The 14,767-nt window shown below is 42.6% G+C and overlaps 3 non-coding genes across 3 annotated transcripts; all 3 read right to left on the bottom strand.

Annotated features, from left to right (window-relative positions):
- Nucleotides 1-3,688: 3,688 nt before the first annotated feature.
- On the bottom strand, nucleotides 3,689-3,770 carry TRNAS-UGA (transfer RNA serine (anticodon UGA)). The gene has a single exon. It is a non-coding gene; the product is annotated as a tRNA-Ser (tRNA).
- A 773-nt stretch (nucleotides 3,771-4,543) lies between these two features.
- TRNAS-UGA (transfer RNA serine (anticodon UGA)) lies at nucleotides 4,544-4,625 on the bottom strand. The gene has a single exon. It is a non-coding gene; the product is annotated as a tRNA-Ser (tRNA).
- A 773-nt stretch (nucleotides 4,626-5,398) lies between these two features.
- On the bottom strand, nucleotides 5,399-5,480 carry TRNAS-CGA (transfer RNA serine (anticodon CGA)). The gene has a single exon. It is a non-coding gene; the product is annotated as a tRNA-Ser (tRNA).
- Nucleotides 5,481-14,767: the final 9,287 nt, after the last annotated feature.

A 14,767-nucleotide genomic window follows, 5' to 3' on the forward strand; every position in this document is an offset into this window, starting at 1 on the left:
TGTGCAATGACGTGCAATCCATACTGGGCCTAACACCGTCTGAGCCTGCCTCATGCTGTATAGACATATATTTTGAATGTGTACGCTATCCATACATGTTATCCGGGGATACGGTACCCCTTCTAACCTTTGTGCAATGACGTGCAATCCATACTGGGCCTAACACCGTCTGAGCCTGCCTCATGCTGTATAGACATATATTTTGAATGTGTACGCTATCCATACATGTTATCCGGGGATACGGTACCCCTTCTAACCTTTGTGCAATGACGTGCAATCCATACTGGGCCTAACACCGTCTGAGCCTGCCTCATGCTGTATAGACATATATTTTGAATGTGTACGCTATCCATACATGTTATCCAGGGATACGGTACCCTTTCTAACCTTTGTGCAATGACGTGCAATCCATACTGGGCCTAACACCGTCTGAGCCTGCCTCATGCTGTATAGACATATATTTTGAATGTGTACGCTATCCATACATGTTATCCGGGGATACGGTACCCCTTCTAACCTTTGTGCAATGACGTGCAATCCATACTGGGCCTAACACCGTCTGAGCCTGCCTCATGCTGTATAGACATATATTTTGAATGTGTATGCTATCCATACATGTTATCCGGGGATACGGTACCCCTTCTAACCTTTGTGCAATGACGTGCAATCCATACTGGGCCTAACACCGTCTGAGCCTGCCTCATGCTGTATAGACATATATTTTGAATGTGTACACTATCCATACATGTTATCCGGGGATACGGTACCCCTTCTAACCTTTGTGCAATGATGTGCAATCCATACTGGGCCTAACACCGTCTGAGCCTGCCTCATGCTGTATAGACATATATTTTGAATGTGTACGCTATCCATACATGTTATCCGGGGATACGGTACCCCTTCTAACCTTTGTGCAATGACGTGCAATCCATACTGGGCCTAACACCATCTGAGCCTGCCTCATGCTGTATAGACATATATTTTGAATGTGTACGCTATCCATACATGTTATCCGGGGATACGGTACCCCTTCTAACCTTTGTGCAATGACGTGCAATCCATACTGGGCCTAACACCATCTGAGCCTGCCTCATGCTGTATAGACATATATTTTGAATGTGTACGCTATCCATACATGTTATCCGGGGATACGGTACCCCTTCTAACCTTTGTGCAATGATGTGCAATCCATACTGGGCCTAACACCGTCTGAGCTTGCCTCATGCTGTATAGACATATATTTTGAATGTGTACGCTATCCATACATGTTATCCGGGGATACGGTACCCCTTCTAACCTTTGTGCAATGACGTGCAATCCATACTGGGCCTAACACCGTCTGAGCCTGCCTCATGCTGTATAGACATATATTTTGAATGTGTACGCTATCCATACATGTTATCCAGTGATACGGTACCCTTTCTAACCTTTGTGCAATCACGTGCAATCCATACTGGGCATGAGAATGGCTGGCGAGCTGTTAAGCAAGCTACAACACCTGTCCAGACAAGTACAGGGATTCCCTAGCGAGGAGACTTATTTGATTGTTTTCTATGTTGGGACAGCAATTTTTGGGGAGCACTATACTCTGGAGAATGATAGATGGGGCCCACCATACACTGGAACATTCCAAAGGTGGACATCAGACACTGGAGCAGCATTTACAGGGCCCATTATACACTAGAGCAGTAGAAATGGGGCCCATTATGTTTGGAGCATTATTTGGGCCCATAAGACAGTGGAGCTTCATCCATGGGGACCAACATATACTGTAGCATTATGTGGAGCTCATCATATACTGTTTCAAACATTATATGGGACCAATGATTTTGTATGGAGAAACAGATGGGCCTCGTCATGAGATGTAAAAAGTGAGGTATTTTTCATTGTACTATACCGCTATTTCTCTGCCGTATCGGAGCATGATGAGTTGTGGTATGTGTTAAAGGGGCGCTCTTTCGCCCAGGGCACATGAAAACCTGCAGCCAGCCCTCCCCCCCCACAAATTTAGCCAAATAACCCCCATTTTTCAGTGCGTAACTTGTATTATGAAGTTAATTAAGGTTGACAAGCTTAAGTAAGAAGAATTGATGCTTTTGGAATTCAAATGGGCACTGTAGGTGTGTTTCCTGTCCTCCTCTCACTGCCGACTTTTATTCCCCATTGACTTACATTGGGTTTCGTGTTTCGGGACGACCCAGACTTTTCCCTATAATCGGACGATCTTGCTCGACCCGACTTTTGGAAAAGTCAGGTTTCACGAAACGAAACGCGACCCTAAAAAAGCAAAAGTCGCTCAACGCTATTGACCACATGTTTCTCATGCTTAAAATTGTGGTTGGACACCGCGCACTGCCAGGGAATTAATCTGCATTTTTTTATTATTCCCAACTTTTACTATATTTTCTTTTCACTAATCTTTCATAAGCAAAATCCAATCTTTTCAAAACTAATACAATACACTGAACATGATTTCATCCAACATGAAGATTTCAAGTCCATCGTCTTAAAAATGCAGCCATCAAAATATATGGCATTGCTGATGGTTCTCAGTTGTCTTTTTGGAACCAGTTTAAATACTTTCATTGACATTTTATTGCTGAAAGAAATTTGGTGTAGAGAATTTCCAGCTATCAATACATAGATTTCTATTATCTGCAAATGATGTCATCAATATCATGGGAAACATCTAGTAATATTTCTTTAAGTTTTCATACTTGTTAATTTCATTCTTGAGACAGATTTCGACTCAAATATATTTAGTTGTCCCATTTTCATATGTCTTGGCCCATTTTAATAATATACTGTATATATTATTTTACTCTTTTCGAGAAGGTCCAAAGTTTTGACCAAGTAAAACACTGCACTGTGAACAGGATTTGAACCTGTGTGGGGATTTGCGGCCATCACAGCCAATTATAGGCTCACTTTATCTGATGTGTTTGCCATGTGAACACAGAGAACAGCCTGTGAAAAGATTTTGGCCTAAATTCGCAAGAATATCTATTGTAGGATACAGCCATGAGCAAGAGAACTTGACTGACTTACTGAAGAGAAAGGATTGGTCTGAGATTAAAGAGTAGAAGGAGATGAATGGATTGTATATTGAGAAACGCAGAGATTTTGTTGACCACGTGGTTCTCATGGTTAAAATTGTCTTTGGTTTCCGCACACTGTCAGGGAATTAATCTGCATTGTTTTATTATTGCCAGCTTTTACAATATTTTCTTTTCACTAATCTTTCATGTGCAAAATCCAATCTTTTCAAAGGTAAAACAATAAACTGTGAACACGATTTCATCCAACATGAAGATTTCAAGTCCATCGTCTTAAAAATGCAGCCATCAAAATATATGGCATTGCTGATGGTTCTCAGTTGTCTTTTTGGAACCAGTTTAAATACTTTCATTGACTTTTTATTGCTGAAAGAAATTTGGTGTAGAGGATTTCCAGCAACCAATACATAGATTTATATTATCTGCAAATGATGTCATCAATATCATGGGAAGCATCGAGTAATATTTCTTTAAGTTTTCATACTGCTTAATTTCATTCTTGAGGCAGATTTTGAGTCAAACATGTTGGAGTTGTCCCATTTTCATATCACTTGGCCCGTTTTAATAATATACTGTATATATTATTTTACTCTTTTCGAGAAGGTCCAAAGTTTTGACTAAGTAAAACACTGCGCTGTGAACAGGATTTGAACCTGTGCGGGGATACCCCATTGGATTTCAAGACCAACGCCTTAACCACTCAGCCATCACAGCCAACTGTTGAATAATCTATCAGATGTTTTTGCCATGAGAGCACAGAGGGAGAGCCTGTGAGAAGATTTTGGTCTAAGTTCACCTGAATCTCTACTGAACTACACAGCCATGAGCATGAAGACTAGACTGACTTACTGAAGAGAAAGAAGTGGTCTGACATCAAAGAGTAGAAGGAGATAAATGGATTGTATATTAAGAAACGCAGTGATTTTGTTGACCACATGTTTCTCATGCTTAAAATTGTGGTTGGACACCGCGCACTGCCAGGGAATTAATCTGCATTTTTTTATTATTCCCAACTTTTACTATATTTTCTTTTCACTAATCTTTCATAAGCAAAATCCAATCTTTTCAAAACTAATACAATACACTGAACACGATTTCATCCAACATGAAGATTTCAAGTCCATCGTCTTAAAAATGCAGCCATCAAAATATATGGCATTGCTGATGGTTCTCAGTTGTCTTTTTGGAACCAGTTTAAATACTTTCATTGACTTTTTATTGCTGAAAGAAATTTGGTGTAGAGGATTTCCAGCAACCAATACATAGATTTCTATTATCTGCAAATGATGTCATCAATATCATGGGAAACATGGAGTAATATTTCTTGAAGTTTTCATACTGCTTAATTTCATTCTTGAGGCAGATTTTGAGTCAAACATGTTGGAGTTGTCCCATTTTCATATCACTTGGCCCGTTTTAATAATATACTGTATATATTATTTTACTCTTTTCGAGAAGGTCCAAAGTTTTGATCAAGTAAAACACTGCGCTGTGAACAAGATTTGAACCTGTGCGGGTATACCCCATTGGATTTCAAGACCAACGCCTTAACCACTCAGCCATCACAGCCAACTGTTGAATAAACTATCAGATGTTTTTGCCATGTGAGCACAGAGGGAGAGCCTGTGAGAAGATTTTGGTCTAAGTTCACCTGAATCTCTACTGAACTACACAGCCATGAGCATGAAGACTAGACTGACTTACTGAAGAGAAAGAAGTGGTCTGACATCAAAGAGTAGAAGGAGATAAATGGATTGTATATTAAGAAACGCAGTGATTTTGTTGACCACATGTTTCTCATGCTTAAAATTGTGGTTGGACACCGCGCACTGCCAGGGAATTAATCTGCATTTTTTTATTATTCCCAGCTTTTACTATATTTTCTTTTCACTAATCTTTCATAAGCAAAATCCAATCTTTTCAAAACTAATACAATACACTGAACACGATTTCATCCAACATGAAGATTTCAAGTCCATCGTCTTAAAAATGCAGCCATCAAAATATATGGCATTGCTGATGGTTCTCAGTTGTCTTTTTGGAACCAGTTTAAATACTTTCATTGACTTTTTATTGCTGAAAGAAATTTGGTGTAGAGGATTTCCAGCAACCAATACATAGATTTCTATTATCTGCAAATGATGTCATCAATATCATGGGAAACATGGAGTAATATTTCTTGAAGTTTTCATACTGCTTAATTTCATTCTTGAGGCAGATTTTGAGTCAAACATGTTGGAGTTGTCCCATTTTCATATCACTTGGCCCGTTTTAATAATATACTGTATATATTATTTTACTGTTTTCGAGAAGGTCCAAAGTTTTGACCAAGTAAAACGCTGCGCTGTGAACAGGATTTGAACCTGTGCGGGGATACCCCATTGGATTTCGAGTCCAACGCCTTAACCACTCGGCCATCACAGCCAACTGTTGAATAATCTATCAGATGTTTTTGCCATGTGAGCACAGAGGAAGAGCCTGTGAGAAGATTTTGGTCTAAGTTCACCTGAATCTCTACTGAACTACACAGCCATGAGCATGAAAACTAGACTGACTTACTGAAGAGAAATAAGTGGACTGAGATCAAAGATTAGAAGGAGATAAATGGATTGTATATTAAGAAACGCAGTGATTTTGTTGACCACATGTTTCTCAAGCTTAAAATTGTGGTTGGACACCGCGCACTGCCAGGGAATTAATCTTGTCTGAGATTAAAGAGTAGAAGGAGATGAATGGATTGTATATTGAGAAACGCAGAGATTTTGTTGACCACGTATTTCTCATGGTTAAAATTGTCTTTGGTTTCCGCACACTGTCAGGGAATTAATCTGCATTGTTTTATTATTCCCAGCTTTTACTATATTTTCTTTTCACTAATCTTTCATGTGCAAAATCCAATCTTTTCAAAGGTAAAACAATAAACTGTGAACACGATTTCATCCAACATGAAGATTTCAAGTCCATCGTCTCAAAAATGCAGCCATCAAAATATATGGCATTGCTAATGGTTCTCAGTTGTCTTTTTGGAACCAGTTTAAATACTTTAATTGACATTTTATTGCTGAAAGAAATTTGGTGTAGAGGATTTCCAGCTATCAATACATAGATTTCTATTATCTGCAAATGATGTCATCAATATCATGGGAAACATCTAGTAATATTTCTTTAAGTTTTCATACTTGTTAATTTCATTCTTGAGACAGATTTCAACTCAAATATATTTAGTTGTCCCATTTTCATATGTCTTGTCCCATTTTAATAATATACTGTATATATTATTTTACTCTTTTCGAGAAGGTCCAAAGTTTTGACCAAGTAAAACACTGCACTGTGAACAGGATTTGAACCTGTGTGGGGATTTGCGGCCATCACAGCCAATTATAGGTTCACTTTATCAGATGTGTTTGCCATGTGAACACAGAGAACAGCCTGTGAAAAGATTTTGGCCTAAATTCGCATGAATATCTATTGTAGGATACAGCCATGAGCAAGAGAACTTGACTGACTTACTGAAGAGAAAGGAGTGGTCTGAGATTAAAGAGTAGAAGGAGATGAATGGATTGTATATTGAGAAACGCAGAGATTTTGTTGACCACGTGTTTCTAATGGTTAAAATTGTCTTTGGTTTCCGCACACTGTCAGGGAATTAATCTGCATTGTTTTATTATTCCCAGCTTTTACTATATTTTCTTTTCACTAATCTTTCATGTGCAAAATCCAATCTTTTCAAAGGTAAAACAATAAACTGTGAACACGATTTCATCCAACTTGAAGATTTCAAGTCCATCATCTTAAAAATGCAGCCATCAAAATATATGGCATTGCTGATGGTTCTCAGTAGAGTTGAGCGACTTTTGGTTTTTTAGGGTTGCGTTTCGTTTCGTGAAACCCGACTTTTCCAAAAGTCGGGTCGAGCAAGATCGTTAGATTATAGGGAAAAGTCGGGGTCGTCCCGAAACACGAAACCCAATGTAAGTCAATGGGGAATAAAAGTCGGCAGTCAGAGGAGGACAGGAAACACACCAACAGTGCCCATTTGAATGCCAAAAGCATCAATTCTTCTTACTTAAGCTTGTCAACCTTAATTAACTTCATAATACAAGTTACGCACTGAAAAATGGGGGTTATTTGGCTACAGACTGTGGGGGGGGTGGGCTGGCTCCAGGTTTTCATGTGCCCTGGGCGAAAGAGCGCCCCTTTAACACATACCACAACTCATCATGCTCCGATACGGCAGAGAAATAGCGGTATAGTACAATGAAAAATACCTCACTTTTTACATCTCATGACGAGGCCCATCTGTTTCTCCATACAGAATCATTGGTCCCATATAATGTTTGAAACAGTATATGATGAGCTCCACATAATGCTACAGTATATGTTGGTCCCCATGGATGAAGCTCTACTGTCTTATGGGCCCAAATAATGCTCCAAACATAATGGGCCCCATTTCTAATGCTCTAGTGTATAATGGGCCCTTTAAATGCTGCTCCAGTGTCTGATGTCCACCTTTGGAATGTTCCAGTGTATGGTGGGCCCCATCTATCATTCTCAGATGGTGTTAGGCCCAGTATGGATTGCACGTGATTGCACAAAGCTTAGAAAGGGTACCGTATCCCCAGATAACATGTATGGATAGCGTACACATTCAAAATATATGTCTCAGGAGGCAGGCTCAGACGGTGTTAGGCCCAGTATGGATTGCACGTGATTGCACAAAGGTTAGAAAGGGTACCGTATCCCCAGATAACATGTATGGATAGCGTACACATTCAAAATATGTGTCTATACATCAGGAGGCAGGCTCAGATGGTGTTAGGCCCAGTATGGATTGCACGTGATTGCACAAAGGTTAGAAAGGGTACCGTATCCCCAGATAACATGTATGGATAGCGTACACATTCAAAATATATGTCTATACATCAGGAGGCAGGCTCAGACGGCTCCACAGGGGACAGCGGTGGTGGGACAGTGCTGCCTAGCCCACGGTATAGGAAACAGTTGGCTGTAGGCGTTCGACCCTCCTCCTCCTCCTCCTCCTCCTCCTCCAGAAGCGAAAGCTCGTCCACAGAGCGCAGTCATACGAGCACTCCATCTGCAGCTGCCACTGTTGCACACAATGTGTCCCCCTATCGAGCAGCTAGTGGAAAGCGTCAGCAGGATGTGTTGCAGATGATGTGTTTGGGCAACAGACACACCGCCGAGGTGCTGGCCGAGTACTTGAAGCGACAAACTGAGTCATGGCTGGGCAGTGTACATCTTGAGGCAGGCAAGGCAGTTAGTGATAACGGCCGTAATTTTGTGGCAGCCATAGCCCTTTCAAAACTCAGCCATATACCTTGCTTGGCTCACACCTTGAACCTGGTGGTGCAGTGCTTCCTCAAAAATTATCCGGAGTTAACAGCCCTGCTCCAGAAGGTGCGAAGACTGTGCGCGCACATCCGCCAGTCGCCTGTACACTCCGTTCATATGCAGAAGCTGCAGCGATTGCTCCACCTTCCCAACCACCGCCTCATTATCGACATTGCAACAAGGTGGAACTCCACCCTGCACATGGTGGAGCGGCTGTGCGAGCAGAGGCAGGCCATAATGAATTTGTGGGAGGATACACGGCCAGGCACTTTGAGAGCAGACATGGAGTTGACAGGTGTGCAGTGGTCGAAGTTGAAAGACCTCTGTAAAGTCCTTCAGTGTTTTGAGGAATGCACACGGCTGGTAAGCGCAGACGACGCCATCCTAAGCATGAGCATCCCACTTATGCGTCTGCTCATGCAAACTTTGACGCACCTTAAGGAGCAGGCGTCTGCAGCCAATGTTGATGAGGAGGAAGAGGAGGAGGGAATCCTTGATGACATTCAGCCATTGTCTGCTCAGGGACCTCTCCTGGACGAGGTGGAGGAAGAAGAGGAGGAGGAGGAGGATGATGGGGATGATTACTTAGGGGAGGAGGATGCATCTCATGGGGCAAGTGAAAATGTTGGCGTGGCAAGGTCTGGTACAGGGTTTGTGCGTGACTGGAGGGATGTGGATTTGCCAGAAAGTGCTCCTCCACCCAGCACTCGCAGTGCATCATTGACACCGGGAACATTGGCCCACATGTCAGATTATGCCTTGCGGATCCTAAAAAGGGACCCACGCATTGCCAAAATGATGAACGATGACGACTACTGGTTGGCCAGCATCCTGGATCCACGCTATAAAGGCAAATTACAAAACATCATGCCACAGGAGAACCTTGACCTAATATTGGCTAATAAACAAGCAACTCTGGTAAATCGGTTGCTTGAGGCATTCCCAGCACACAGCAGCGGTGATGGTTCTCACACGAGCCGTACGGGCCGGGGGCAGCTTGGCAGAGGTGTTCGTGGTGCACACTGCAGAAGTGGCATTGGAGACAGGGGTTTCATGACAATGTTGTGGAATGATTTTTCAAATACCGCTCACACAACTGGTAATACTGCATCGATGGAAAGTGACAGGAGACAGCAGTTGTCAACTATGGTTACAAACTACTTTTCCTCCCATATCGATGTTCTCCCACACAGGTCATTCCCCTTTGACTATTGTGCCGCTAAACTGGACACCTGGCCTGAATTGGCACAATATGCCTTACAGGAGCTCGCTTGCCCAGCTGCAAGTGTGCTATCAGAAAGAGTCTTCAGTGCAGCTGGATCAATCCTGACAGAAAAAGGACCCTTCTGTCAACCCAAAATGTGGATGATCTAACCTTCATTAAAATGAACCATGCATGGGTTTCCAAGGATTTTATCCCACCTTCCCCTGATGACACATAGGGTGACAGAAAAATGGCTTGCTTTGGTCCACCTCTTCCTGGGACTTCACCTATTTCGCCTTTTGCATCAGCTGAATGTCCAACATCAACATATGCCACTTTCTAAAACTCCCTAACTGTGCTGCCTCCCCCCCCATGGCCGGGGTCACCACCTAGCGCACGACACCGTGCGAGTGCCGTTGCCCTGGACAGGTGGGTAGGCCGACTCTTGGGTGCGGGCACTGGCACAGGGTCCCTCATAGTGCAATCAAGTGTCTCTGACGGTGGTGGTGCACACCCGCCGTCAGACACAACGCCGTATTATGAGGGGCCCAGTGCTAGTACCGATGCCCACAAGTGGGCCCCCCTTGCTTGGGCAGGGCCCCAGCATTTGCAATCTTTACCTCTCCCTGCTCCTCCGCTGTGTAATCTGGGCCGTCAAATCCATACTGTGCCTGACACCGTCTGAGCCTGCCTCCTGAAGTACAGACATATATTTTGAATGTGTACGCTATCCATACATGTTATCCGGGGATACGGTACCCTTTCTAACCTTTGTGCAATCACGTGCAATCCATACTGGGCCTAACACCGTCTGAGCCTGCCTCCTGATGTACAGACATATATTTTGAATGTGTACGCTATCCATACATGTTATCCGGGGATACGGTACCCTTTCTAACCTTTGTGCAATCACGTGCAATCCATACTGGGCCTAACACCGTCTGAGCCTGCCTCCTGATGTATAGACATATATTTTGAATGTGTACGCTATCCATACATGTTGTCCAGGGATACGGTATCCTTTCTAACCTTTGTGCAATCACGTGCAATCCATACTGGGCCTAACACCGTCTGAGCCTGCCTCCTGATGTATAGACATATATTTTGAATGTGTACGCTATCCATACATGTTATCCGGGGATACGGTACCCTTTCTAACCTTTGTGCAATCACGTGCAATCCATACTGGGCCTAACACCGTCTGAGCCTGCCTCCTGGTGTATAGACATATATTTTGAATGTGTACGCTATCCATACATATTATCCGGGGATACGGTACTCTTTCTAACCTTTGTGCAATCACGTGCAATCCATACTGGGCCTAACACCGTCTGAGCCTGCCTCCTGATGTACAGACATACATTTTGAATGTGTACGCTATCCATACATGTTATCCAGGGATACGGTACCCTTTCTAACCTTTGTGCAATCACGTGCAATCCATACTGGGCCTAACACCGTCTGAGCCTGCCTCCTGATGTACAGACATATATTTTGAATGTGTACGCTATCCATACATGTTATCCAGGGATACGGTACCCTTTCTAACTTTTGTGCAATCACGTGCAATCCATACTGGGCCTAACACCGTCTGAGCCTGCCTCCTGATGTATAGACATATATTTTGAATGTGTACGCTATCCATACATGTTATCCGGGGATACGGTACCCTTTCTAACCTTTGTGCAATCACGTGCAATCCATACTGGGCCTAACACCGTCTGAGCCTGCCTCCTGATGTATAGACATATATTTTGAATGTGTACGCTATCCATACATGTTATCCGGGGATACGGTACCCTTTCTAACCTTTGTGCAATCACGTGCAATCCATACTGGGCGTGAGAACGGCTGGCGAGCTGTTAAGCAAGCTACAGCACCTGTAGTTTGCACACGTAAGTTTTTCATTTTTTCAGGAATGACGGTTAGGCCTAATTCGGGAACTGCGGTTGACCTGCACTTACTGGGAAATCATTGTTCGCGGGTAATAATTGTCATCAGTGATCCCCATCACTAACGTTGTTCAGCGGGTTATCTGCACCTGTAAGCGACAAACGCTGGCCTTTTCAGTGTAGCGCACATGCAGCCACGGACATGTAATGGCATGACACACCAGTTATTGGCCAATCTCATGTGCCAGAGCCTCACGTGTCCCTCTAGTAAGCCGGACTCGGACCGCGGGGCATGACGGAGTCTCATTCATTAACGGAATTAAGCTTGCAATGTGTGCATCTGTTCTGTAGCTGGCATGGTTGAGGTTTCCCAGGTGGAGTCGAATTTAACCGTAAGCTCCACTCCTGGTGATGCCCTTCTGGACATTCCTTTAAGGTTCAGCTTTGCAACCATACTGCCCACCTAAAACAAACACTTTGCCTTCATGAACGCTGTTTGGAGGGTCATGACTCGTGGGAATAACGCCGCCCAATCAGTTAACCTGCTAGAGAGATCGTTCGTTGCTCCCAAGCATGACATCACACTCCCTAGGAAGAAGGTAATGCCACTGTGGCGACCGTACTCCTGGGGGCGACACAAGTGCACTGATGCCCAGCCACTGCTCGATGAATCTGCTGGTACATTGACCCAGACCACTACATTCCCCTCGCACGCTACTCGGCCTGAATCTGACCCTGATGAAACTCAGGTTACCCTTCCCATATACAGTTCCATCTTACACGGTGACAAAGAGGAAGCTGCAGATGAAAGTGCAGGTTCGGCCCACCCGCCATCAGACACACCACCGTACTATCAGGGGCCCTGTGCCAGTGCCGTCGCCAATGAGTGGGCCCCCTCCTGCTTGCTCAGGATCACAGCACTTGCAAAGTTGAAATACTGTGCAGTCAGATGGAAGATGGGGATGACGAGGAGTCCAGACAAGTACAGGGATTCCCTAGCGAGGAGACTTATTTGATTGTTTTCAATGTTGGGACAGCAATTTTTGGGGAGCACTATACTCTGGAGAATGATAGATGGTGCCCACCATACACTGGAACATTCCAAAGGTGGACATCAGACACTGGAGCAGCATTTACAGGGCCCATTATACACTAGAGCAGTAGAAATGGGGCCCATTATGTTTGGAGCATTATTTGGGCCCATAAGACAGTGGAGCTTCATCCATGGGGACCAACATATACTGTAGCATTATGTGGAGATCATCATATACTGTTTCAAACATTATATGGGAACAATGATTCTGTATGGAGAAATAGATGGGCCTCGTCATGAGATGTAAAAAGTGAAGTATTTTTCATTGTACTATACCGCTATTTCTCTGCCGTATCGGAGCATGATGAGTTGTGGTATGTGTTAAAGGGGCGCTCTTTCGCCCAGGGCACATGAAAACCTGGAGCCAGCCCTACCCCCCACAACTTTAGCCAAATAACCCCCATTTTTCAGTGCGTAACTTGTATTATGAAGTTAATTAAGGTTGACAAGCTTAAGTAAGAAGAATTGATGCTTTTGGCATTCAAATGGGCACTGTAGGTGTGTTTCCTGTCCTCCTCTCACTGCCGACTTTTATTCCCCATTGACTTACATTGGGTTTCGTGTTTCGGGACGACCCCGACTTTTCCCTATAATCGGACGATCTTGCTCGACCCGACTTTTGGAAAAGTCGGGTTTCACGAAACGAAACGCGACCCTAAAAAAACAAAAGTCACTCAACTCTATTTAGGATACAGCCATGAGCAAGAGAACTTGACTGACTTACTGAAGAGAAAGGAGTGGTCTGAGATCAAAGAGTAGAAGGAGATGAATGGATTGTATATTGAGAAACGCAGAGATTTTGTTCACCACATGTTTCTCATGGTCTTTGGTTTCCGCACACTGTCAGGGAATTAATCTGCATTGTTTTATTATTCCCAGCGTCTACTATATTTTCTTTTTACTAATCTTTCATGTGCAAAATCCAATCTTTTCAAAGGTAAAACAATAAACTGTGAACACGATTTCATCCAACATGAAGTTTTCAAGTCCATCATCTTAAAAATGCAGCCATCAAAAAATATGGCATTGCTGATGGTTCTCAGTTGTCTTTTTGGAACCAGTTTAAATACTTTAATTAACATTTTATTGCTGAAAGAAATTTGGTGTAGAGGATTTCCAGCTATCAATACATAGATTTCTATTATCTGCAAATGATGTCATCAATATCATGGGATACATCGAGTAATATTTCTTGAAGTTTTCATACTGCTTAATTTCATTCTTGAGACAGATTTCGACTCAAACATATTTAGTTGTCCCATTTTTATATGTCTTGGCCCATTTTAATAATATACTGTATATATTATTTTACTCTTTTCGAGAAGGTCCAAAGTTTTGACCAAGTAAAACACTGCACTGTGAACAGGATTTGAACCTGTGTGGGGATTTGCGGCCATCACAGCCAATTATAGGCTCACTTTATCAGATGTGTTTGCCATGTGAACACAGAGAACAGCCTGTGAGAAGATTTTGGCCTAAATTCGCATGAATATTTATTGTAGGAAACAGCCATGAGCAAGAGAACTTGACTGACTTACTGAAGAGAAAGGAGTGGTCTGAGATTAAAGAGTAGAAGGAGATGAATGGATTGTATATTGAGAAACGCAGAGATTTTGTTGAACACGTGTTTCTAATGGTTAAAATTGTCTTTGGTTTCCGCACACTGTCAGGGAATTAATCTGCATTGTTTTATTTTTCCCAGCTTTTACTATATTTTCTTTTCACTAATCTTTCATGTGCAAAATCCAATCTTTTCAAAGGTAAAACAAGAAACTGTGAACACGATTTCATCCAACATGAAGATTTCAAGTCCATCGTCTTAAAGATGCAGCCATCAAAATATATGGCATTGCTGATGGTTCTCAGTTGTCTTTTTGGAACCAGTTTAAATACTTTCATTGACTTTTTATTGCTGAAAGAAATTTGGTGTAGAGGATTTCCAGCAACCAATACATAGATTTCTATTATCTGCAAATCAATATCATGGGAAACATGGAGTAATATTTCTGGAAGTTTTCATACTGCTTAATTTCATTCTTCAGGCAGATTTTGAGACAAACATGTTGGAGTTGTCCCATTTTCATATCACTTGGCCCGTTTTAATAATATACTGTATATATTATTTTACTCATTTCGAGAAGGTCCAAAGTTTTGACTAAGTAAAACACTA

This window comes from Dendrobates tinctorius, unplaced genomic scaffold (assembly GCF_039654945.1).
Source record: "Dendrobates tinctorius isolate UK_male_01 unplaced genomic scaffold, ASM3965494v1 ptg000151l, whole genome shotgun sequence".
In the NCBI taxonomy this organism is placed as follows: domain Eukaryota; kingdom Metazoa; phylum Chordata; class Amphibia; order Anura; family Dendrobatidae; genus Dendrobates; species Dendrobates tinctorius.